This window comes from Pinus tabuliformis, chromosome 8, assembly GCF_031772625.1.
Source record: "Pinus tabuliformis cultivar Carrire ecotype Pingquan chromosome 8, CPIR1, whole genome shotgun sequence".
In the NCBI taxonomy this organism is placed as follows: Eukaryota; Viridiplantae; Streptophyta; class Pinopsida; order Pinales; family Pinaceae; genus Pinus; species Pinus tabuliformis.
This window is the reverse complement of record NC_142294.1, coordinates 1,274,383,213-1,274,407,580: the sequence shown is the minus strand read 5'-3', so window position 1 is coordinate 1,274,407,580 and position 24,368 is coordinate 1,274,383,213. Positions and strand designations below refer to the sequence as shown.

Sequence of the window (24,368 nt, the reverse complement as noted above, 5' to 3'; positions counted from 1 at the left end):
TAAAAACTCAAAACTATTACAAAAATATACTCAATAAGAATTTAGTGTATTATTCACTCTCAATAAAAAAAATATATTTTTTCCAACCATCATGATTCACAAAAAGGACCAAATTTATCATAACTTTATTGTTCAATCCTTGTCAGTGCTACATGTGGTGGAGGAATTGGTGGGATGGTTAAAAGTAGCTGGAATCTGGGCAAAAAATTTCAAAAAATCTTATAAAGACACTGTTTGAATAATATTTTTTATGGTTAAAATGAATTCAGCACCATCAAAAACTTCTAAAACACTTAAAATTATAAATTTTGACAACTTTTATTTAGATTTACAAAAATCTCTAAATTTTTTTCCAAAATATAAAGAAAATTAAAAAAACATAATCATTAGACTCCACAGTGGACTTAATACAGAGCAGAAGGGCATCTTATTTTCCCTCGTGTCTGTACTTGTGTTGCCTTTATGTATACGTCTCTGTTGCCTCTGCGCATCTATGACCGGTCAGGGTTTTACGTAATACAGTTTTCAGAGAAATAATAATATCAGGGGGTGCCCACTTCTAGAAGCTCGCTCCATAAACCTTATCCATTCACAAAAAGGCCTTCGATTTTTCTGACAAGTACAAGCTGATTTCACTGTGCGCTGAAACCTACTTCAATGACCACGAGGATTCCATGATATTCCATCAACTGCAGTTACCTAACACAAAATACAGGGATAAACATGAGGCAGAGTTGTGTACATTTTAATGATAATAGTACAGGATAAGTATCAGGCAGAGTTTTCAAAATTACAGGTAGAAATATCAGGCAGAGTTTTCAAATGAAGTTTCATGTCATAATTATATAACCAAATTATATATGGTTATAGACGAATATTGTTTAAAACAAATATGTAACATTGCGTTTTCAAAGTTCTGCATGCTAAATGAGACAGATAATGGAATAGATTAGAATATTTAGGTTTTTTCTTTAAAAAGGAGTATTGGTCTGGGATTTAAGAAAAATGAATTGTAAGATGATGATCAATTAGCTTTACAAATATTATGGGTGGTCATTTAGAAGAGGTAAATTAGCAAAATGAATATTAAAGAAAAATTTAACGAGTTAGGTATTAATTTTTTTTTTTAAGAAATATCAAATAAAATAAAGATGGATGTTTCAATATATTATGTAAATTAAAAAGGGAAAATGATAGTATTTTTTTGTGAAATGGGAAGATTGGAAAAATATAAAAATAAATGAGATGAATAATTTATGTTCTAGTGTCCAACGTTATATGGAGAATTTTGAAGGTGGATGGTTTGAGGGTAAAATTGATGGTTGAAAAGGAGGTTTAGAGATTTAAAATGTATTAGTTAACACTTTTCCTTTGTTAGGGGAGGATTGGCTTGAAAGTAGGCAAAGGGCTAAAAGGTTAAGAGATAATCATTGAATGGAGTGTGAGGAGAATATACATTGTAGAAAGTAATGAAATCAACTAGGAAGGAGATATACTATCTAGTAGACATTATTGATAAAAAAACAAGATATACTATCTAGCAAAAGTTATTGATCCAAAAACAACTACAATATCAAATCAAGAGTGGAAATTGAGTGTAGCACTAGGTATCCAAAGAGAGTTGCCAAAAGAATGAAAGTAGTGTATAAGGAAATTTAAGAATGATGTTATTAGATTGACTACATACACAAACAAAATTGTGTGATCTAGATACAAATCTACACTGATTTATAAAATGAAATTAGGCTACAAAGCAATCATAAATGATAGAAGAAAGTGAGACATTTTGATGGTGGAACCTTATATGGAAGCTTAAATGTCCACCTAAAACAAAGATTTTCATATTGTTAATCTTGTCTTGTAAGATTCTAACCTAGGACAATTGCAAGAAGAGGGCTTTGCAAGGGTTGGGTGGTGTATGCTATAAATGAGGGAGAATAAATCTATAGACCACTTCAATTTTCAAAAGAGATGGAAAGAGGCATTTTAAGGTTTTAAAAAATGGGGAGGAAGTTGATCACTTAAATGCTAAAGCAAGTGGCATAATAATTCAATGATAGGTCATAAATTTCAGCTTTACATAGTGATATGAGCAATCTAGTTGGCTAGAGAAAATAAATAAATAAATAAATAAAAATAAAATAAAATTATTCCAATATAAGTCAATCAAAAGAAGTATGACAATGGAAGAATTTAACAATCTAGGAAGATAAAGAATTAAGTAAAATTGAAGGTTCTAGAGAGAGAAAAAATAATAAATAAATAAATAAATCAAAGGCATTGGGTTATTGCAGTTGTCTATAACGCGACTTTTTGAAAGCCTTTTCGGCGGGTTTTTCCGGTCGAAATCCGGCAGGAATTTATTGGAATCGCAAGTTTGATAGCTAGTTTCTGCACAATGAAAGTGTCCCAGGGGTTTTCGAGAGTGCTGAATCCAATATGCAGTTAAAAAACCATTTTAACTGCAAGAAATCAAGATTTAACCTCAATTTCTTCCGCCGGATTCCGTCACCGGAATCTCCAAAAAATCGCATTATAGACAACTCCTTGGGTTATTTTGACAAGACATATCACCGTAATCCAAGAAAATGTGTGTAACATGAGGCTAATATTTCCAAGGCATATTTGCCTAATTTGAAAGCGGTCATGGTAAGGGGATCTAACAATAATGCTTAATTATATGCACTAAACGAAGTACATGTAATAGAGTTCATTTTATAGTTCTTCCCTTCGAGATGTTTATAAGGGGTACATGGGTATAATGAAAATGTTGGCTTGTTGTCCAAAAAGGCTCTTAAGTAACATATTAATATAAATTTGTAATGATGACATTTAGTAGACAAGCAAAACACTACAATACACATCATTTAAGCTTCCACTAAAGTATACTCACTATTACTTAAGTGACACCTACATATCTATATCTTATTTCTCCTAAGTATTACATTTATGTTCTTACTAAAAAATATATAGTGATATAATGGTTCATATGGGAGTTAAATCAAATATATATATATATATATATATGTATATGTATTCTAAAGAGGTCTCAATTTTACCCATAAAACAATGGAAATTTATATGAATTTTTAAGTTATAGTTGTCAAGTTTCAAGATTTTAGGTGTCCCACGGGTTTTTGATGGTGTTGAATCCATTTCCACTATCAAAAACAAGATTCAAGCCCTCATACTCTCAACTTTTTTTTGAAAAAAAAAGAAGACCATCAGTTCACATAAAATTAACGCCTTGTTAGACAACACCTATATATGTGTGTATGTGTGTGCCCCTCTTACCATAACCAACTCATTGGATTAAAGCTCTAACCAAGCTAAGCTATAGAGTAAGTACCCAAAACACCTCATCAAATAATGACTTGATGACTATACATTTAAATGAATTTACTTTCTCCCATGCATTGAATATAGAGTCTTTCTAGTACATTAGGAACTAGCCACCTTGTTGAGAAAACCCTACCTAAGATAAAGAAAAACATTTAGAGTTGTACCTTTTAAGGAATCCATGTCTTTACTAACCAACATTATTGAAAAAACCATAAGTAATAAAAAAAGCCAAAATAAATAAATAAATAAAACTAAAAAACATTTACCACCACTTATAAATTAATTAAGCTTCAGACATCTTAGAACTAGGTGATTTTAGCAAAAGGGTATTTCTATGTAATTTCTACACAAAGATCTTGACTTAAAAATATATATATATATATATATATATATATATGAAAAGGAAAAAACTCAATTAAAATAACTAAAAATATTTATATCAAATAGATTTAAGATTATTATGTTTTGATGTTTTTAATCCTAAAAAATGTTTTTGAATAATTATATTATATAAATTGATATTTTCACTTTTATAATAAAAAATCAAACATCATATATAAAATCATTAAATTAAATATATATATATATAAAACCATGCTCAAACACGTGTACAGGTTACCAACGTTTCAAATAATAACACGTGTATCTAGAGAGGCGCTTCAAAATTGAAATCATGAACAAGTATTATCGGGGTACCTTCTATTCTTTTATCTATCCGTCTGGCCGTTCCCCGTCTGTTTTTTCCTGTAGCAGTCCTTGTCGCCTTTCCCCATCAAAGGGCGGAGTAGGTTTCACGCGACCACTTTTGTCTCGTTCGTAAATAATAATATAATCAATGGTCGGGGTGTGGTTTACGCAACCCAATTTTCAAGAGAACATACATCCCTGCCATCTGTCGCATTTGTTAAAGCTTATCTATTGACAATGACGCGTTTCGATTTGTCTAACGAGATTAAGGACACCCTCTAATTTCTAACGTGACATCAAACCTGCTATCGTGACTAAATAAAAGAAATCTTCTCAAAGCAATCACACCGACCAGCCAGGTGTCGTCTATCCACATGTAATCGCTCAACCATAAAACGAGGAGCCCGCACATATGGCCACATTCCCATCTTCCTATACCGATAAAGATCTGTTATTATAATTTTTCTCAGGCATTTCTCTACAACGCCAAAAAAAAACCCTAGTTCCAGTCAACAAACAAGTTCATATGTACCCACTGGGCCATGTCATTCCTACCACGCAAAAACCGCCAGTATTCTGACAAGAAGACAATTACAGAAAACCAAACATCAATTTCCAGTAATTATCTATTGAAACAAGTATTTACAATAATAAGAAAATATATTTAAAAAAGCCGAACAATTATTTTAATCATGATTTCAAAACGGAAAGAGCTAACCAGCCATATATTGGGTATTTAATGCCTTCAGAGCAGCACGCGACTTAACCCGATAATAAAGGAGCGGGCAAATTCAGCATTAAATAATATTTGCCCGCTACCGTGTTATTGGGCTAAATGACATGCTGAGAGCATTAAATACCCAATATATAGCTAGTAAACTATATAACACTGACACATATAACAGTCATAAAATAATCATTCATGCTATGCGCGTGAGAACATTCACAGAAATGGATTCAAAGCCCGACAGAAGATAAAGATATTCACTTTTTTAAAAACTCCAAAATATTACATGTCTGAAACACTAGCTATCGACAATCCCTCTAAAAGAATGTGACAGTTACGACGGGAGGTTATATGTACAAACCCTCCCTCTAACTCGGAGAGTCACGAGATGCCTACAAAATTTAAAGCGTATAATCTTTTTCCGGCGGTCGTATTCCAACTTCAAATTACGAGCAAGGCAAAGTGAAAGAAAACGGGTTAGACATCAAATACGCAGGGCTAGGCCTAAAGCCTAACCTTAAGGTTGGGTATGTCAGGCCTAACATAATGCTTGGGTATGGACCTCAGCAACGGGAGATTCCATACGAAGCCATGGGGATCATTCATCTTTGCCGGAGCACTGACCCCACGACCGCTTCCAAATCTCCAATAACAGTTGCTCCGGTATCCACCGCTCACTTGAAGGCCACATCAACCGTCTCCAAATGAAGGACCACTGACGTACCCTTCAGAGCCACCCGGGATTTCAACGTGCCATACATGCAGCACCCGAATATTAGTACATAAACCCTATCCTGGAACCAGTATTGGAATTTCAAATTTATCTGGCTTGTCAAGTGAACCCTGGAACCAGTTCTAGAATTTCAAATTTATCTGGCATGTTAAGTGGAAATTTGACGGTCAGTTGTTTGTCATGTGTGTCAGATCAGTAAAGATAAAACTTTTTTGTATTATTATTGGCAATTTTTTTATTACAAATGAAAAGTAGTTTTGAAAAGTAATTATCCTAAAAAACAGCCATAAGTAATTAATCTAGTTCTGTTACACCAGTTAGTCTAGTTCTATCAAGCAGTTAGTCTAGTTTTATTAAGTTTTAGTCTAGTTTTAGTTTTATTTAGTTTTTTTAGTTAATTTAATTTAATTTATTTTTTTTAATGTGATTTTTTGGAAGTTTTTTAGGTGAATTTTTTCTAGTTTAATTTCTCTAAAATCTGGCAAGAATTTAATGAAATCACAAGTTTGATAAGTAATCACTGTACAATTGAAGTGTGTTAGTGGTTTTTCAGAGTACTGAATCCATATATACAGTCAAAAAACCAATTTAAATAATAAAAATCAAAATTTCACCTCAAAATTTTCCACAGAGTCTGCCAAATGCTAAAAAAACACACTAAAAACAACCCCTCTGTCAAAATAATAAAAATTATATACTTCCTCAACTAGAAAATACCATTAAGCTAATTTTTGGGTATCCCATTTCTTATATTTATAAGAATCTTATTTCAGAGAATCCAAAGAAGAATGGCCACCAGAAACAAGTGCGGCAACTAAGAAGATTTTCCAACATATTTTCAATTTTTTTTTCAAATACAGGTTTTGACATTTCAAAAATTTGCACAATTGTCAAATACGTGTGAAATGGAAAAAACGTTCTGTATAACCTGATATTCCAGGCCTGCCTGAACCTGTCCGACTGAAAGGTAACCAGTCTGAACAAATCACCGTATACTTCCATCTCGATAAAATCCAGGTACAAAAGATTCCAAATAACTACCTATAGACAGAATTTCTTAATGAATGCAATTTCAAAGGAAAAAACAGAAATAAAGATATTTTAGTATCTGCGATTTCTTAATGAATTCAATTTCAAAGGAAAAAACAGAAATAAAGATATTTTAGCATCTGCGAGTTGTCTTTGAATGTTTAAAGCTCATCGTAGCACAGAAACAGAGAAAAGTGACAGAAATGTGAGCCTTAAAAGTCCAAGACAAACCCGCGATACATAGTTTACAGTCAAAAGCTCTTCCAAATTGAATTGTGTAAGTAATACCGACTTAACAGCATGTCTTTTTAGCAGAAGTTTGTGAATTGATAAAAATCTATACGAGCAAAAAATTAAACTAAGGAAAACAAGAAAACTGTTCCTTTGGCGGTCGGAGTCTCTATTCTTAAACTCTGGACAAGACTCTCAGAAAAGAAAAGACGGAAAATCCTGAATTATACGTCTCACGTATCAAGATAAACATGAAACACATTTCAGAGTAGAATATAACTACAAAAACAGTAAAGATCCATAGAAAAAATAGCCTATATTTTCAAAGATCCATAGAAATAATGGCCTATAATTTCTCTTCTTTAGACTAACTCAAAGGAACTTCAAATTTCCTTACAAAGTTTTTTTTTTCGGTTTTTCACTTGTTCGTCTGAAGAAGAACCTCTGAACGAAAACACTCGCCATCTAGTAGCAACATACTCGTTATATGTCTAAAGTCTTTGACGCGAGGCTGATAACCAGAAAGAAACCGTAAATCATACGTTTTACAGTCCAGGATTTCCAAGATTCGGTAACAATTTTAACGAAAAAATAAACAAATTTGAAAAAATGCTTATGACAAATTTTCTTTCATTCAAAGGAAAAGAAATTACAGAAAACACCCATGGCATAGCAACCAGGGTTGCTTACCCTAAAAAAAAACTCAGCCAAAAAGCTCGTCACAAATCTTTATATCTACTGGAGGAGAATCATAGGTTAATAACACTAAATCAATACTTCCTCTCAAGAAAATTAGTGGCTTACCAAACCGATCAGTCACACAGGCCCCAAAAAAATGAAATAACAAAAGATTTCCAGGAGAATGTTCAAGAAAATGTTGAGCGCACAAAGAGGAAAATCCATTGCTCCTTTGATCAACTTGTTCATTGTTCTCCCTCCAAGAGTTTATGTAAATTACTCGTGCATTGTTCTCCCTCCAAGAATTTATGTAAATTTAAATTTCTACGTTAAAATTTTACAATTAATTACTGTAGAACTAGGCATAGTATCACCAAAAATGTGTAACTCCAATTCAATAACCAAAGAGAAGTCTACAAACCATATTGAACCTTTTCTATTAAATTCGATGCATTTAACTAATCTATAAAGAAAGGTACTCACCTATAAAATCATAAAAAGAATACAGCCAACTTCATATTTAGTAGGATGTTCCTTCAAAAGATCTTTAATAGTTTGATTCATCCCATATTAAAGGAGTAATGATTTTTTTATTTTTTTAAAGGTGGTTATGTAATGTATATGAAGTATAATTGATTTTATAAGTAATAGGAATAAGTAAGTATGAGAAAAATAATACAACCAATTTAATAAAAAAAAATTATATGATATTTTGTCAAAAAAGCAGAGGGAATATAATTCATTATGTATTAAATGAGATATGATATTTGATTTTTTTTCTTATTGTGTTTGATTTTCTAAATAATTTGGGTCAATGTGTGATAAGTTTTTTTGAAAACGGCATCATTTCTAAAAATTCAAATTACCTATAAAAAGTCAAAGTGAAAAGGGTGATGTCTTTTCTTTACCATTTCATTTTAACACCATTTTAACACTTTTTGCACCAAATACCCTATGTATACCCTTTTCCTTTTTAGATAGAGTAATGATTGCATAGCATTCTTCCCTTGTAAAATAACAATTTATAAAGAGGTGAGAGATTGGTTCCCCTCACGCCTTGTATAAATAATACATACTTGGGACATACCAATGTATTCTATGTACATGACCTGATCTAAGCACTTTGTTTGCAAGTATAATCAACAATAGATATTTTTGTCTTATGGCATTTTCATTTTCCATATCAAGGTCCACCACCATTCACAATTCTCACCACCTCCTTCAAGAAAAACTATGTTGTATACAACACGAACAATGTAACCCCCTTCATCCTTTTTGGTGCAACACACTAGAGAGCCCATTATGTTAGAAATGTACACATTTTTTAGCAACTTGTGTTTATAATCCTATCATTTGACCATGCACTCTCCATGTACCTCAAGATCTTTGTCAAGTTTCCATCCATTCATCCATAATGCCAATGTATCCATTCTATACATATCCTCATTCAAGTAATGTTTTTTCTTTACAAGCCCTCATTCAAAAAACACTTTCACTTAATGTTCATTTATCGGCGTCTATCATCACTCTTTGTCAATTCCATGTTAACTACTTCAAGTGCTTTCTTATAATGTGAAAAGTCACCATTGCTTTCCATATGACAGAGCCACCTTAAACCCTTTTTTTTGGATCCCTAATTCAATTCCCTAGAGATCTCAAATAGATGTATTTTCTAATTATCTACATATACCATAATCATTTAGAAGAAATTCATTCACACACTCTTTGCACTTTAAGAATGTGCAAAAATATGAATCTTTTATCTCCATTCTCCTAACCATAATCATTTAGAAGAAATTCATTCACACACTCTTTGCACTTTAAGAATGTGCAAAAATATGAATCTTTTATCTCCATTCTCCTAATGCTTTACAGTAACCTAACCCTTGTTATTGGTCCAAAGTAATCCCTTTTGTCTCCTTTTTACAATCTCATAAATAATGAAACATTTTAATTCCAAGATTCATTTATAATAATTTTTGGGAAAGAAAGGGGCATCTAATATATAAAGTTTTCCTCCAAAACTTCTATAATTAAAGTAAGCCTTCCCCCAAAGAAGACCCTTGAGTTGTACCAAATTGTTATTTTTTTTCAATCCTTTGGACTAACCAATGTCAATTTGATACTTGATCCTAGTCATTAACTTTTAATTAAATCTAAGATACTTAAACCTATTATTGAAATACATTCTTTTATATGTTTTATATGTAAGTGATAGGATGATGTGTTTCCTCTATATATTAATAATCTCATCATAGGCTAAAGTATATTTTCATGAATTTATCTCCATTCATGTAGTTATGCATACAGAGTTGATACCCTCTATGGGTGGAAGGAGCCCAGGGGTGTTAGTGCACCCCAAAGGCAAGAATAATTAGCCTTTTCATGGAGCCTGAGCAAAGCCTTGAATAATCAAGTGGACACATATGTAGTCTATCAAGGTATCAACCAAGTCATCACATTAAACATTAGCCAATTACTCATAGTGGGAGGCTCCTTGCTTATAGTTAAGCATAACCATTCACATTCTCTTTGTGTACATGGAAATGCCAAGTCAATCTTCAAAACGATTCGGTATACTGTAGACCATCTTAAGGATTACCCGTATCTTCATGTAAAGAGACATAACAATCAATAAGAAAATCTGCTAGCAACCCATGCCACTAAGCTAAAAGAAGGAATACTAAAAATTAATGAGAGGGGTCTTCACTCCCTAATCCCATGAGAAAAATTCCCTATGGTAAACATTATATGGAAAATGGTGGGGCGCAATTCCACATGGACCAATAGAATTATTTCCAACAATTTTATACCTCCCTTGTACTTCCCTCGCATTTGCTCCCCTCATCGCTTGCACCTAGACCAAGACTCTCTAAAATTGGTTAACATGACAAAGGTTGAGCCCATTTTCAAGATTCCAATCTACATGTTGGAGATCACCCTCAACTTGCTTAGTCATCTACATTCCTATTTTATTAACAACAATCAAGAAATGGGTTATTATCGCCTCAAATTGGATGTGACCTCCTTGTTCTTGTGCCCTCAATTTTATGTTTTTCATTCTTTTGTCTCTAGTTTCTATGATTAGTGTGGAAGAACATACCTTTCCCTATTGGGCCCAATGCCTATCTCTTTCATTTTGTCTAGTAAGGGATCCAACAAAGGGACAAATTCTTGGTTGTCATTGGAAGGACTCAATATTTACTATCTTCTTGTTGGATATGGCCCAACACTATAGGAAAGAAATGAAGAATATTTCTCAAAACCATGAAGAGGAAATTATTGATCTACAATAAGAAATCAATCAAATCCATCTTCAACAAGCACAATTGGTAGCAAAGTGGACCAATACTATGGATAACCTAATCAGTCAAAGGAAACAAATACATACTATGGAGATGTAATTGATTCTCTCATGACTTAAATAGAACAATTGAAACTCTTAAGGTAGTAAGACCCCCAATCCCCAAATGCGTCAACTCTTTTAGTTAGCTCTTCTCCACCTATTTTTCCAAATCTTAATGAAGAACCTTGGCTAGTTCCTCCCTTAGGTTGGGAACCCTATATCTAGTTAACAAATGTAGTAAAAACTTTTCAAATTTTAGGCATTCAATATATAGTATACACATGTAGTTTTTTTTTTTTCACGATAACTAGTGAATCGATAACTTTGGAGGATTGTTCTGAGTAATACCCAGGAGTGAATCACAATGATTACCACTATTCACCTCAATATCAAGATATTAAAATTATCTTGCCCCTTCAAGCTTAAACAAATTATTCATCATGATTTTCAATTTGTTCAAATTTTTTCCACATAGGCTAACATGTCTCTAGAGAATAGAAACTAGTTGGAAAATGAATTAAACCCACTAACTACCACTCAAGCTATTGTCCTTTAACATATATAGCATACATAGTTAGGAGTAAGAATTATAACTTTTTTGAATTGGTGTATAGTATAAAATAGGACCTTTGGCCAAGCTTGAAGAACATAGCCAGCTAGCAAATTTTGATGCAAATCTAGGTTATTATTTTACCGTAGATGCATATTTATAATAATATCAATTTCTTAATTATGGTTAAAAAAGTTCAAAAAAGAGCCAATAGCATTTTTATAGCCTTGCATCTTTAGTGGAGCCATTTTCAAACAATAAAATATCGTAAACAAAAAAAAGAGTGCCCAATATCTTCTTTGAAGCTTTATTTCCCTTTAAACACCCCTCAAAGTGTAGTTTCCTTAATTATCTACTAAATTCTTTTGTGCTAATAATTTAATCACCATAAATAAAGGTGATAAACGATGTCTTAAGCATCTATTAGGACTGAAAAATCAATGGGGAATGCTTGATAAATGTAGAAAAGGATACTAATGATGTACATTGTTCAACCTACTAAATAAAATAATCCCTAAATCCCCTCTAAGAAAATTAATTCTCAAATATAGTGCATTAACTTGAAAATGATATTGAAAAAGATAGAAGCTTTTTTACCTTAATGGTATGTAATGTTTCTTATCATGCATCAATATAATCCATTATTAAGTGACCCCCATAAAACCCAAATGTCTTGATAGATATTGATCATGATAAATTTGGGTTCAAGCATTGAAAAATGAATTTTGTAGTTATTTTGTATATTCAATTACATATTGAAATGAGCTGAAAATCACCAATCTTGTCTAAGTTATCCTCTTTAGGAATATATGCATTGAAAGTTGGATAAATATCCAACCAAGCAAAACCTTCTTCATCCAATTCAGGAAGGCTAGTTTTATCACAACAATAAAATCCAACCACTTTCGTTAAGTAGGAGACATGAAAAACTAGATGAATTTTAGAGTGCCTAAAAATCTCTAATTTGGAAGCCACTAACCTAATACACTTGAGGATATTATAAGGGCCCCAAAAATTTGGAGCAAGCTTCTTGTGGTGATTTTCATTGAGGGATGTTTATTTATATGACTATAGACAAAGGAACACATGATCCACTTCTTCAAAATGTAATTTAGAGTGATGCTAATCAACCTATTGCTTCATTTGATTAATCTTTGAGAGTGTAAAGAATATAGGCCCATGTTGTAACAATTTTGTTGAAATCTTATACCTTGGAGACACCAAAAAAGTAAGATAATATCGATGGGGTATTTTGGCCACAAATAACCTCAAAACGAGTTCATGTGTATGGCTTCATGATAAGTTGTATTATACCACCATTCTATTAGGGGTAGCCATTGAGCCCATCGGGATTGTCATTCAAAAGTAAAGCACCTCAAATAGGCTTCCAAACACTTGTTGATGGCTTCAATTTGTCCATCCATATGGGGTTGCTAGGTACTGTTAATTGAGTACCTTAGAGCATAAAGAATTATTGACATGAATTTTTGGTGTATGTGGGATCTCGATCTATGATAATAGTATGTGGCATATCTTGTAGTTTAAACATGTTATCCATGAATACTTATGTGATTGTGGAAGCTTCAAATGAGTGTTGGAGGACCAAAAAATTAACATATTTGATTAGCGACAACCATGATGATAGATTTATTACTAGATTTGGGTGACCCTATAATGAAGTCCACAGAAATGTCTATCCATACATCAAGTGGAATAGGGTTGTATTTTGCCTTGAGTTTTCACTATCTCTCACTTATGGTGTTGGCAAAGATCACATCTAGCCACAAAATTCTAGATGTCTATCTTTCATTCCCAAAAAGAATGAATGGTTAATCTATTCATTTGCTTTTTGAAAACAAGAATAACCAAGTATTGGCAAGGCATGGATTTTATACAACACAAATGATTTAAAGTTGGACTAAATATAAGCACCCTTCATAGAAAATCTCATAATTGTGCCAAGTGTAGCCTAGAGATGCATTAAAATCCTGTTAAAGTTGTTGGATTAGGTTGGAAATATTGGTATCTACAAACCATTTGTTGTAGACATCACTCAATCAAATATACTACAATGTAGGAGAGTGAAAAGAGGGACCCATCCTTTTAGATTTTTTAGAGAGAGCATGAACTACCACATTCTCCTTTCCCTTTCCTATAAATGATTTTATAGTCATATCCTAAAATTTTGGAAACCATTTCTATTACTCTGATGAAGAAATAATTTTCTTTGGAAAATATTTGAGGCTTCAATGATCAAATTTTATCTAGAAACATTTCCCTAGAAAGTAAGGATGCCAATTGTTCACATCATGCAATATAGTAAACATTTCATTTGAGACGTGGAAAATCATTCACATCATGCAATATAATAATTTTTCATTTTGAAACATCGAAAATTATTCACATCATACAAGATAGTCAACATTTCATTTTCAAATGTGAATTTTCCCAAGTGCCACTGTTGGGAGCGGGATCCTGCAAGGGCAGTTTTGGGGCTAAAATCCCATGTTTAAGTCAATTTTTGTAATATTATTGTAAAGACTCCGCATTTTGTGGTTGTGAAGTGCGAAGGTGTTATGTGTCATAAAGGGTAGTCCACCCTTAGTTTTGTAAAGTAAAGTTGCCTATAAGAGATCTACCCATGGTCCACGAACCATGGGATTGTATAAAAGGAGCTAAGCTCTAAGTAGTTTGGGAGACACAAGATGTAAGAGAGTCATAGCCTTAGAGCAAGAAATCTAAGTCTTGGGTTGTAGCATAGGTAGAGGCTCTGCAGCTAAGTGCGCAGGGGCATAGGGTCGAAGTCCGCAGCTAAGTGCGCGGACCCTTGCAGTTGTGTGCGCAGGGTGGACAGAGTCTGTAAACACTTGGGAGATATTAATAAAAGGAGTTATTCTGCAATTTCTGTGTCTTTGTTCTGTTGATGGGTTTGAATATATTATGTATGAATTTCCTTTATTATGCTTATATGATGCGCGAATGAATGCAATTACATTGAATAATCAAACGCAATTACGAATATCTTATTACGCGGTGATAGCTTTAAGTATTCGGCAAGATAAGCAAATCACTTAGGGTAATTGAGGAATCTACTGCGTGAAGGTCGATAGTATACTTTCGCGAAGGTATTGAAAGCCGAAATAGAGGGTTTTTCTTACAAGACTTAGAGCGAGATCACCTACGCGAAGGCGAGGATAAAAGAAATCACATGACATCACAACCATCTCCAGGTGCAGAAACTTGGTTCCAGCATCCCCCCATACCGCTTCGAGTGAGACTTCGGTCCGCACTCTGCGGGCTGATGTTGGAAGGGCTAGTAGTGTAGCGATTTGTTTGGGTAATTAATGATGAACCTGGGTCAGGTCCCCTCAAGCCAAGAAATGGTTCCGTTGTCGGGACCGGAATCTACATAAGAGATGTGTGATGTCGTATCACTAGAATCCAACGAAGAAGGAGATTAGAGACTGGTTGGATAGAAAGATCCATGAATTCGTGGCACAAGAGAACAGAAACCCATGACTGACAAAAGAACAATGGTTGGACAGATACCTATATATAGAGATCCATGAGATCTTTTTCTGCTCCTTCCCTATCGAGCTATATGAATGGATCTCGAAGCTGGCAAATAGCCAAGGAAGGTGGAAACTTGACGGTCCTATTGTGTGGACCTTGAAGCTAGTGTGAAGGTTGGGAGCATCAAAGGATTTGTGAATGAATTCGCGGTTGACACCTCAGTTAGCTATAGTGAGGCGGAGCGACGTTTTTTCAAAGGACCACGAGGTATGTACGTAAAATCTTTGAATGCTTGGATTAAAATGCTATTGTGCGAAAATCGAGTTATGAAGTTACCTTGATGTTCGGAACTACGTGAAGCAGAAAAACTTACAGGAACGAAGGAAAAAATGGTCCGGAGTATAGTCCCTTGATTTCACCTCCGCGAGGTGATGAAGAAGGGATAACGAAGGTTTCTTTGCGAAGTTCTATTCAGTTAATAAGACAAGGATTCCCGTGAATACCACCTCCGTCCACACCACCTCCAACTTCACTTGTATCACCTCCACCTCCACCACGATTCAGTATGGCAAATACAGTGAAGTTTCCTTTGTTCAAAGGCTTGGGAAATGGGGACCTAGAACAATTCTGGTTCGTTTTGAGGGCTGTATGGGAAGCTTAGGGCGTTACAGATGATAATATAAAGAAGGCGACACTAGTTAGTTATATGCAAGATCGTGCGCTAACCTGGTATACTAAGTACTCTAACGATAACCCGAATGCTGGAGTAGCAGACATCCATGAAGCACTAAATAGGGAATTCAATAGGCCTAAATCTGAGGTGCAGTCGATTGTGGGATTCAAAGAGATCACGATGCAACTAGGCAAGACGCCTTGGGAACTAGATCAGAGGCTGAAATGTATAATCCGTGAAGCCAACATGAATTTAACAGATGGGCAACATCGCAAGTGGTTTGTGGATTTGCTACTACCACACTTAAGGACTGCGCTGTCGCAACAGAAGATAACAACTCAGGCAGAGGCCTTGGAGATTTTCGTGAGACTACATGAAACTTTGATGCAAGATCCTAATCTAGGAGTTCAGTAGATCCATGCACAGCTGAAGAATCCATGCCTTGAGATGCAAAGTCTGAAGCAGGACAAGACGGTTCGACCAGAGGTATGCGAGGAGGTATGGTGCTTGAAATGCAAGAGTAAAGGTCATGACAAATACCATTGCTCGTCTTTGCAAACTACATTGTAGGAGGAGGACCGATGCCTTTAAGTCTAGAAGATCAAGCAGGACCTAGCGTGAGGCCTGCATAATTGTGTGTTATATGTTAGGTAGCTGGAAAACATGCCACGAATAATGGTCACTTGCTACAACAGTATGCACAAGCACCACAACAACTGTTCTGCAACTTTTGTATGTCGATAGGACATGATGAGCGTACTTGCAGGAGCTATGAATTGATGATGGATAGAACTCCCGCCTATAGGGTTCAGGATGAAATGCGCCCCTTGACCAGAATGTAGGGATGGCGCGAACAGGATTTCAAGGATGCGGACAAGGCCGAGGTGGAGGAGGACCTGGTAGAGCTCGAGGATAGTTGATTTTATACACTTGCAGAGGACCAGGACACTATGCCCACGATTGCACTAATCCAACACGTCTGTTGTGCAAGTATTGCACAATGTTTGATCATGAAACAAAATATTGTCCTACGCTGATAGCTATGATACGTGACAAAGGGGCGCTACCACCTCCACTGACTCAGAACCTACAGATGATGAGGTCTGAGCCGCATAAGGAAGATCCAAATGTAAATATAGTGCTTAGAAGTGGAATCATGATAGGAGATGACATGGGAAAACAACCAGAAGATAGTACATGGGTTTGCAAAGCCTCAACAAAGGAGGTTGAGTTCAATTTGTAGCGTGCACTTGAAACCTTCATGGAAGCTAAGAATAGCTTCACTGAGGCCTCCACTTCAGGAAGAAAGGATAAGCCTGAGCAAGAGATGGACCCCTCTATGCTCACAAATTTCCTGGAAACCTGTATGAAGTTACTGCGTGAAAGTAAGGTTGTGAAAGGGTTATAGGAGCTCATCATAGATGCATTGGAACCACGCCGGGTGAGTCATGCATAGTACGAAAGCTTGGCAAACATAAAACAAGAACGAGATGAGAGATGAGACTGACCGCATAGATAGGAGAGTATGAAATGGATCAGGTCATTTTGGACCTGGGGTCAGATGCGAATGTCCTACCAAAATAGACTTGGGAGCGAATTGGGAGACCTGCACTGCAATGGTCTCTGATTTAGCTAAGGATGGAGAATTAGCAGAACATCATCCCCATGGGACGACTGCAGGGGGTGACCGTGGATATCGAGGGAGCGAGCGCGGTAGCTGATTTTGAAGTCATAGAGATAGTGGATGACAACAATCCCTATCCTGCGCTCCTGGGAATTGATTAGGCTACTGATATGAATGGGGTAATCAATCTGAAGAAAAGAAAGATGATCTTTGAGAAGAAAACGTTGCACGTAGTAATACCCCTCGATCCTACTGAAGGATCACTATACTGAACCTGTCCGCGATTATGAGAGTGATGACGATCTCGACTGTATCTATAAGATAATAGCGCGAGAAAAAGATTGGATGAATCCCACCATGGATGGATGGATTACATGGGATCGCAAGAGTTTTTGCACTTTGGACTCCGATGAAGAAATAGAACACTGGCAGAATCTGTTACATGAAGTAGCTACGCTAAAGTGCAACATCATGACCTGGTCGTTGCGCTGTGTGTCATAGGAAGTAATAAATCTCCCTACTTATGATGGTCTGAATGAGGTAGATATATTTTTGGCTGCATTTGAAAGGAAGATACCAAAAAAGCATCACTTCCAAGCCTTGGACTGGGCACTGCGCACTACGCTCGCAAGATGGTGGGGTACGCATAAGGGAAACTTTGATGATTGGTGCGAATGTAGGAGGATGATGAGAACAAGATTTGGGAAACCTAAGATGCGACTGATAGACAAGTACAATGGGTAGAACGATCCGCACGTACATCTGGCCAAATGGACCCAGAATTATGGAGAAAAGCCCCAACCTGAGTGGGTGCACCTATTCTGTCATACCCTAGATATTATCCCAATGAATTGGTATATAGAAACAGAGCTCCGCCATGGGACAGGCGAATGGGACATCTTGCGTGAAGGATTCATGATGACATTTAGTTTTGAGGACGGGTTTGACAGTATTAATGAAGCACTACAAGAGGTGAAAGCAGCTATCTTTAGGATACCGCAAGATCCTTTAGACCTGACTCAGCCTGAATGGGCTACTCAGCTGAGTCGCGCGCTAGAATTCTATAGTGTAACTGCTGAAGAAGAGGACAAGGATCCGTGGAAGATTAAAATTCCAAAAACAGAAGGTCACCGCGACGTTCAAGGATCGCAGATTGAGAACCCTAATATAACTGTGTCGTTGAAAACAAAACAAGTGAACATTGGTACGGAGGAAGAACCCAAATTCGTGAAGATTGGAGACTACTGGGATGATGCGATGGTGGATAAGGTCATTGTATTTCTCCATGAATACCAAGACTTATTCCCTACCAAGTTTATGGATCTGAAAGGAATAATCGGGGACCTAGGAATGATGAAGATCACAGTAAAGCCCGACGTGAAACCATTTAAGAAAAGGCCTTACCATCTCAACTCGAAATATAAGGAAAATGTTTGCTTAGAGCTAGACAAGATGCTTGCGGTAGGCATCATTGAGGCTGTGGAAGAATTTGATTGGGTAAGCCCAATGGTGGTGCAAGAGAAGAAGCAGAAGGACGAGATAAGGATATGCGTGGATCTTAGAAAACTGAATGACGCTTGTGTGCATGATCCTTTCCTGACTCCGTTCACTGATAAAGTATTGGACCATGTAGGTGGCCAGGAAGCATATTCCTTCACTGATGGGTTCTCCGGGTACCACCAAATCAAAATTGCACCAGAGGATAGGAGCAAGACAACCTTCGCAACTGAGTGGGGTTGTTTTCAGTACATTGTAATGTCGTTTGCATTGAAGAATGTGCCTACAATATTCTCGTGCATGGTTGTTGCGACATTCAAGGAATTTATTCATAAGTTCCTAGAGGCATATTTTGATGACTGGACTGTGTTTGGGTTGGTTAAGTGCCATGTAGCAAGCTTGTGCCTAATGCTGCATACATGTCAAAGATACCAGATCGCTCTTAATCTCAAGAAGTGTCTGTTTTGTGTTCCTTTTGGAAACCTGTCAGGGAATGTGGTTTGCAAACAAGGATTGATGGTAGATATCGCGAAGATCGTGGTGATACTGAACTTGGAAGCGCCGAGGAGTGTGAAACAACTGCACGATACTCTGGGACATACGAGATCTTACAAAAAGTTTATCAAAAGTTATGCCCAGATCACCGTGCTAATGGAGAAATTATTGAAGAAGGATGTCACATTCTGCTGGAATGATGACTGTAAGAAGAGCTTCGATATATTGAAAGAAATAATGGTTACCGCACCAATTCTAGTCTTCCCAGACTAGAAGAAAGAGTTTCATGTACATGTCGATGTGTCATGTATATCGTTGGGATCAGTACTAAGACAGGCTGGCGAAGAAGGCTTGAACCATCCTATCACGTTCACAAGCCGCATATTATCCAAAGCAGAGAAGAACTATTCTACCACTGAGCACGAGGGGCTAGCTATGGTGTATGCGCTCCAAAAGTATCAGCACTACTTGCTAGGAGGCCATTTTAAGATGTATACGGATCACTCCACATTGAAGTACATGGTCAATGAGCCTGTGTTGGGGGTGAGAATCTGCAGATGTTTCTTATTGTTCCAAGTGGACGATTTTGAAGTTGTTGTGAAGCTTGGACGATTGAACGCAGGACCAGACCATCTATCGCGCTTCGAAACAGGGGAGGAACCTACTAACTTGGAAGAGGGATTGCCCGACGCATAACTATTTGTAGTGCATATCGCGGATGGTAACTTTGAGGATATAATACACTTCCTAACAAGAGGAAATGCACCAAAAGGATACATTGTCCAGCAAAAGAAGGAATTAGTGGTGCGCATGACAGATTTCTCTGTCATTACTGGGCATCTATACAAAATGGGGACTGATGAGATATTGTGACGGTATGTACCTGAGTTTGAGAGAAGCAGCATCCTCGTAGACACTCATGGGGGCGCCGTGGGAGGACAATATGCAAAGAGAGAAACCACGCAGAAGATTCTACGTGTAGGGTTGTGGTGGCCAACCCTTCATCAAGAGTCAAAATCATATTGCAAGGTGTGTGATGTATGCCAAAGAACAGGCAGACCATCGCGGAGGGATGAAATGCCTTTGAAGCCACAAATGGAATTGCAACCCTTTGAGAAGTGGGCGATAGATTTAGTAGGACTATTATGAAACCAGCTCAAGAAAAGATAGATCAATGCCTTAGAATTCAGCCTCTTCGAGGGGGCAACCTCCTTTAAATTACATAAATGAACAATTCTTGGATGATACAAATGACAAAACCTCCTTTCTATATATAGGAGTCTAAGGAGTCACAATATAATCCAGCCGACCTAACAATAATAATATAAAGCCACAAAAATAACAATAGAGGGATTCTATGGGGCACAGACATAACAATATGGGGGTAATAGGGGCACAACAATATAAATAAGGGGTATAACTACAATAGTAATGGGGTAATCACTAGTATTATAGGGACCCAACATGCCCCTCTCCTTCAAAAAAGTGTTGTCCTCAATGCTTGAGTAGTTCTGGATACTTCTGCATAAAATTCTCATCCTCCCATGTGGAATCTTTAGCGGATAAGTTCTTCCACTTGATAAGATACTCTGAAATTGATCGATTTCGTAGTTGTCGAGTTCTTGTTTCTGTGACTGCTTCCGGTTCCAATATAATTTTTCCTTCCTCGTCAAGTTCTGGAAATATTGTTTGAATTGGGAGATTGTCACCTATAACCTTCTTTAAACATGAAACATGGAAAACTGGGTGCAATCGAGAAGCTGCAGGAAGCTCCAATTTGTATGACATAGTACAATATTTTGCAACACCTTGTACGGACCATAATACTTTGGTGATAATTTATTATCCTTCTTAGCTTGCTTTAGGGACATTTGCTTATATGGTTGTAGCCGTAGGAATACCCAATCACCTACATCAAAACTTCTTTCACTGCGATGTTGATCTGCCTGTTGTTTCATTCTATTTTGTGCCAACACGAGGTTATCCTTTAAGAGTTGGAGGACTTGTTGTTGATGTTCGATGTGATGTTCCACTGCCTGAACCTTAGAATTTTCTCTTAAATATGATGTGATGGATGGTGGTTGATACCCATAAAGTGCCATAAATGGGATCATTTTTGTTGCTGTATGGAAGGAAGTGTTATACCACCATTCAGCCAGAGGCAACCATTTGACCCATTGTGTCTGTTTATCAGATACAAAGCAACGAAGATATCCTTCCAAACATTTGTTTACTATCTCAGTTTACCCATCAGATTGAGGATGATAAGATGAGCTATGAGCTAACTGAGTACCAAGACAAGAAAATAATTCTGTCCAAAAATTTCTAGTGAAAATGGGATCTCTGTCACTTACAATAATCTTTGGGTTTCCATGTAGCTTTTGAACTGTTTCCATAAATGCAGTAGAAACTGTACTGGCTTTAAATGGATGTGATAATGCACAAAAGTGTGCATACTTGGTAAGTCTGTCAACTACCACCATGATGACACTCTTTCCCTCAGACTTGGGTAAACCTGTGATAAAATCCATTGAAACCTCCTCCCAACGTTGGCTTGGAATGGATAAAGGTTGTAATAGACCTGGTGTCTTAATTGTTTCAACTTTATTTTGCTGGCAAACCAAACATTCCGCCACAAACTTTTGAATATCTGATTTAAGGCCATCCCAAAAAAATTCCTTCTTAACCCTGTGGTAAGTTTTTAAAAATCCTGAGTGCCCTCCTAAGGGAGAAGTGTGCAATTCCATAAGAATCTTTTGTTTTAGCTGGGAATTCTTACAGAGGTATAAGCGATCTTTGTACCATAACGAATCATTTTGCCAGCTAAATGTATCAGAAGTACTGGAATCTTGTTGTAGCTTTCGAATAAGTGCCCACACTTCTTCGTCATTCTTCCATTCCTCCCTTGCTTCATTTATCCAATCTGGTTGGATAATAGAAATGGCACACAACAATGCTTCCACATCCTCATCCTTTCTTGAGAGTGCATCTGCCACCACATTTTGCTTCCCTTTTTTGTAGATGATTTCAAAGTCATAACCCAACATCTTTGTGACCCACTTTTGTTGCTCTTCAGAGGATAATCTTTGTTCTAAAAAGTATTTAAGGCTATCATGATCCGTTTTTACCTTGAAGTGTCTTCCCATTAGGTAGGGTCGCCATTTCTTAAGTGCATGGAGTATTGCCAACATTTCCTTCTCATAAATAGCTTTGCTTAAAAACTTTCCCTTGATTGGACGACTTTCAAAAGCAATGGGTCTTTCATCTTGCATTAGAACAGCACCAATTCCATTTCCTGAAGCATCACATTCCACAATAAAGGTTTTTGTGAAGTCCGGTGTAGCTAAGACCGGTGCTTGGCACATTGCCTCTTTAAGATGTTCAAAGGCCTTTGTTGCTTCCGGAGTCCATGAAAATGAATCTTTCTTCAATAATGTTGTTAGAGGTGCTGCTATTCTCCCATAATTCTTAACAAACTTGCGATAATACCCTGTCAACCCAAGAAATCCTCGCAGATGCTTTATGGATGTGGGGATTTTCCATTCCTTAATGGCTTTAATTTTGCTAGGGTCTACCTTAACTCCTTCATGAGATACAATATGACCCAAATATTCCACCTCCTGGACTCCAAAGAAACATTTGGATCTTTTTGCATATAATTGTTTCTCCTCCAATAGTTGTAGCACCCTGTCAACATGTTCAACATGATCCTTCCAAGACTTGTTGTAGATTAGTATATCATCAAAAAATACTAACACAAATTTTCTAAGGAATGGTTTGAAAATTGAATTCATCAAACCTTGAAATGTTGAAGGTGCATTGGTAAGGCCAAAAGGCATGACCAAAAATTCATAATGACCCTCATGAGTTCTAAATGCCGTTTTCGGAATGTCTTCAATCTTCATTCTGATTTGATGATATCCCGAACGAAGATCCAACTTGGTGAAGTAAATTGATCCATGCAATTCATCCAGTAACAGGAATGGGGAACTTATCTTTAATAGTGAGCTTTTGAGCTCCCTATAATCCGGACACATGCGCCATGATCCATCCTTCTTGTGCACCAATACTACTGGAGCTGAGAAAGAACTTTGACTCGGTTGAATTATACCAGCCTCTAGCATTTCTGCAACCATACGTTCAATTTCACTTTTTTGGACATAAGGATATCTGTACGGCCTGATGTTTGGAGGAACACTTCCTGGAATCAGATGAATAGCATGATCATGATCACGCATAGGTGGGAGACCTTTTGGAGTCTCAAATACCTTGGAATGATTGTCCAGGACTTTTTGGAGATCTGGAGAAATAGATGATTCCAATGTGGAAACATCTAGCGAACATAATTGTGCAATTACACCTCTTTGCTCCTTTTTTAGAAGCTTTGTCATGCTATTAGAGCTGATTATCTTTCCTGGTTTCCCTGCAATACCCCTTAATTCAACTTCCTTTCCTTCCGTAGAAAATTTGATGAAAAGTTCTTGAAAATTAAAAGCTATTGTACCCAAGGATTGTAGCCATTGGACTCCTAGTACAACATCAGCACCTCCCATTGGAATGGAAAGCATTGGGCTAGTCAATACATATTCTCCCATGGATAGCTTGATATTATGGCACTTTCCAGAGCAATTTATTGTTCCTCCATTTGCAATCATCACTTGACACTCTGGTGCTGGATATAGGAAGCAATTCAATTCTTTTGCTACCCTACAATGAATAAAATTGTGGGTGCTTCCTGAATCAATCAACACTATTACCTTTTTCTTCTTGATTTGTCCTTCTATCTTGATGGTTTGAGGAGTGGTAATTCCCGCCAATGCATTACAAGATATGGTCGGATTTATTTGTTCTTCATCTAGGCTTTGTTCCTGGAGTATATCTTCTTCTTTTGACCTTTCTTGCTCCTTTTCTTCTTCCTCTTCACAATCTATGTAGAATAATTTCTTCTCAGCACACTTATGACCTTTAGTGTATTTGCTATCACAACTGTAACAAAGCCCTTTTTCTCTTTTTTCTTCCAATTGTTGTGGTGTCAACCTTATAGGTTGTGGAAGACTAGGGGCAACAACACTTCCGTCTTTATAGTTGTGAGTGGTATGCTTCCTGGTTGCCATAATTTTTCTTTCCATTTTTCTTGCTAACCTGAATGCCTTCTCTAATGAATCAGGTTCCCAAAGGCGAACATCATGTTGGATATTATCCTTTAAAGACCCTATGAACACATCAATCCTATGCTCCTCTGG

At 36.5% G+C, this 24,368-nt stretch overlaps 1 long non-coding RNA gene across 2 annotated transcripts; it reads right to left on the bottom strand.

Moving 5' to 3' along the window:
- Positions 1-403: 403 nt before the first annotated feature.
- On the bottom strand, positions 404-7,693 carry LOC149240041 (uncharacterized). 2 transcript variants are annotated; one of them, XR_016245491.1, is made up of 3 exons: positions 7,554-7,693; positions 6,418-7,260; positions 404-699 (listed from the first exon to the last, which is right to left on the bottom strand). It is a non-coding gene; the product is annotated as an uncharacterized LOC149240041 (long non-coding RNA). The 2 variants fall into 2 exon arrangements; XR_016245492.1 differs by having other exon boundaries at positions 7,147-7,260.
- Between the last annotated feature and the right edge of the window lie 16,675 nt (positions 7,694-24,368).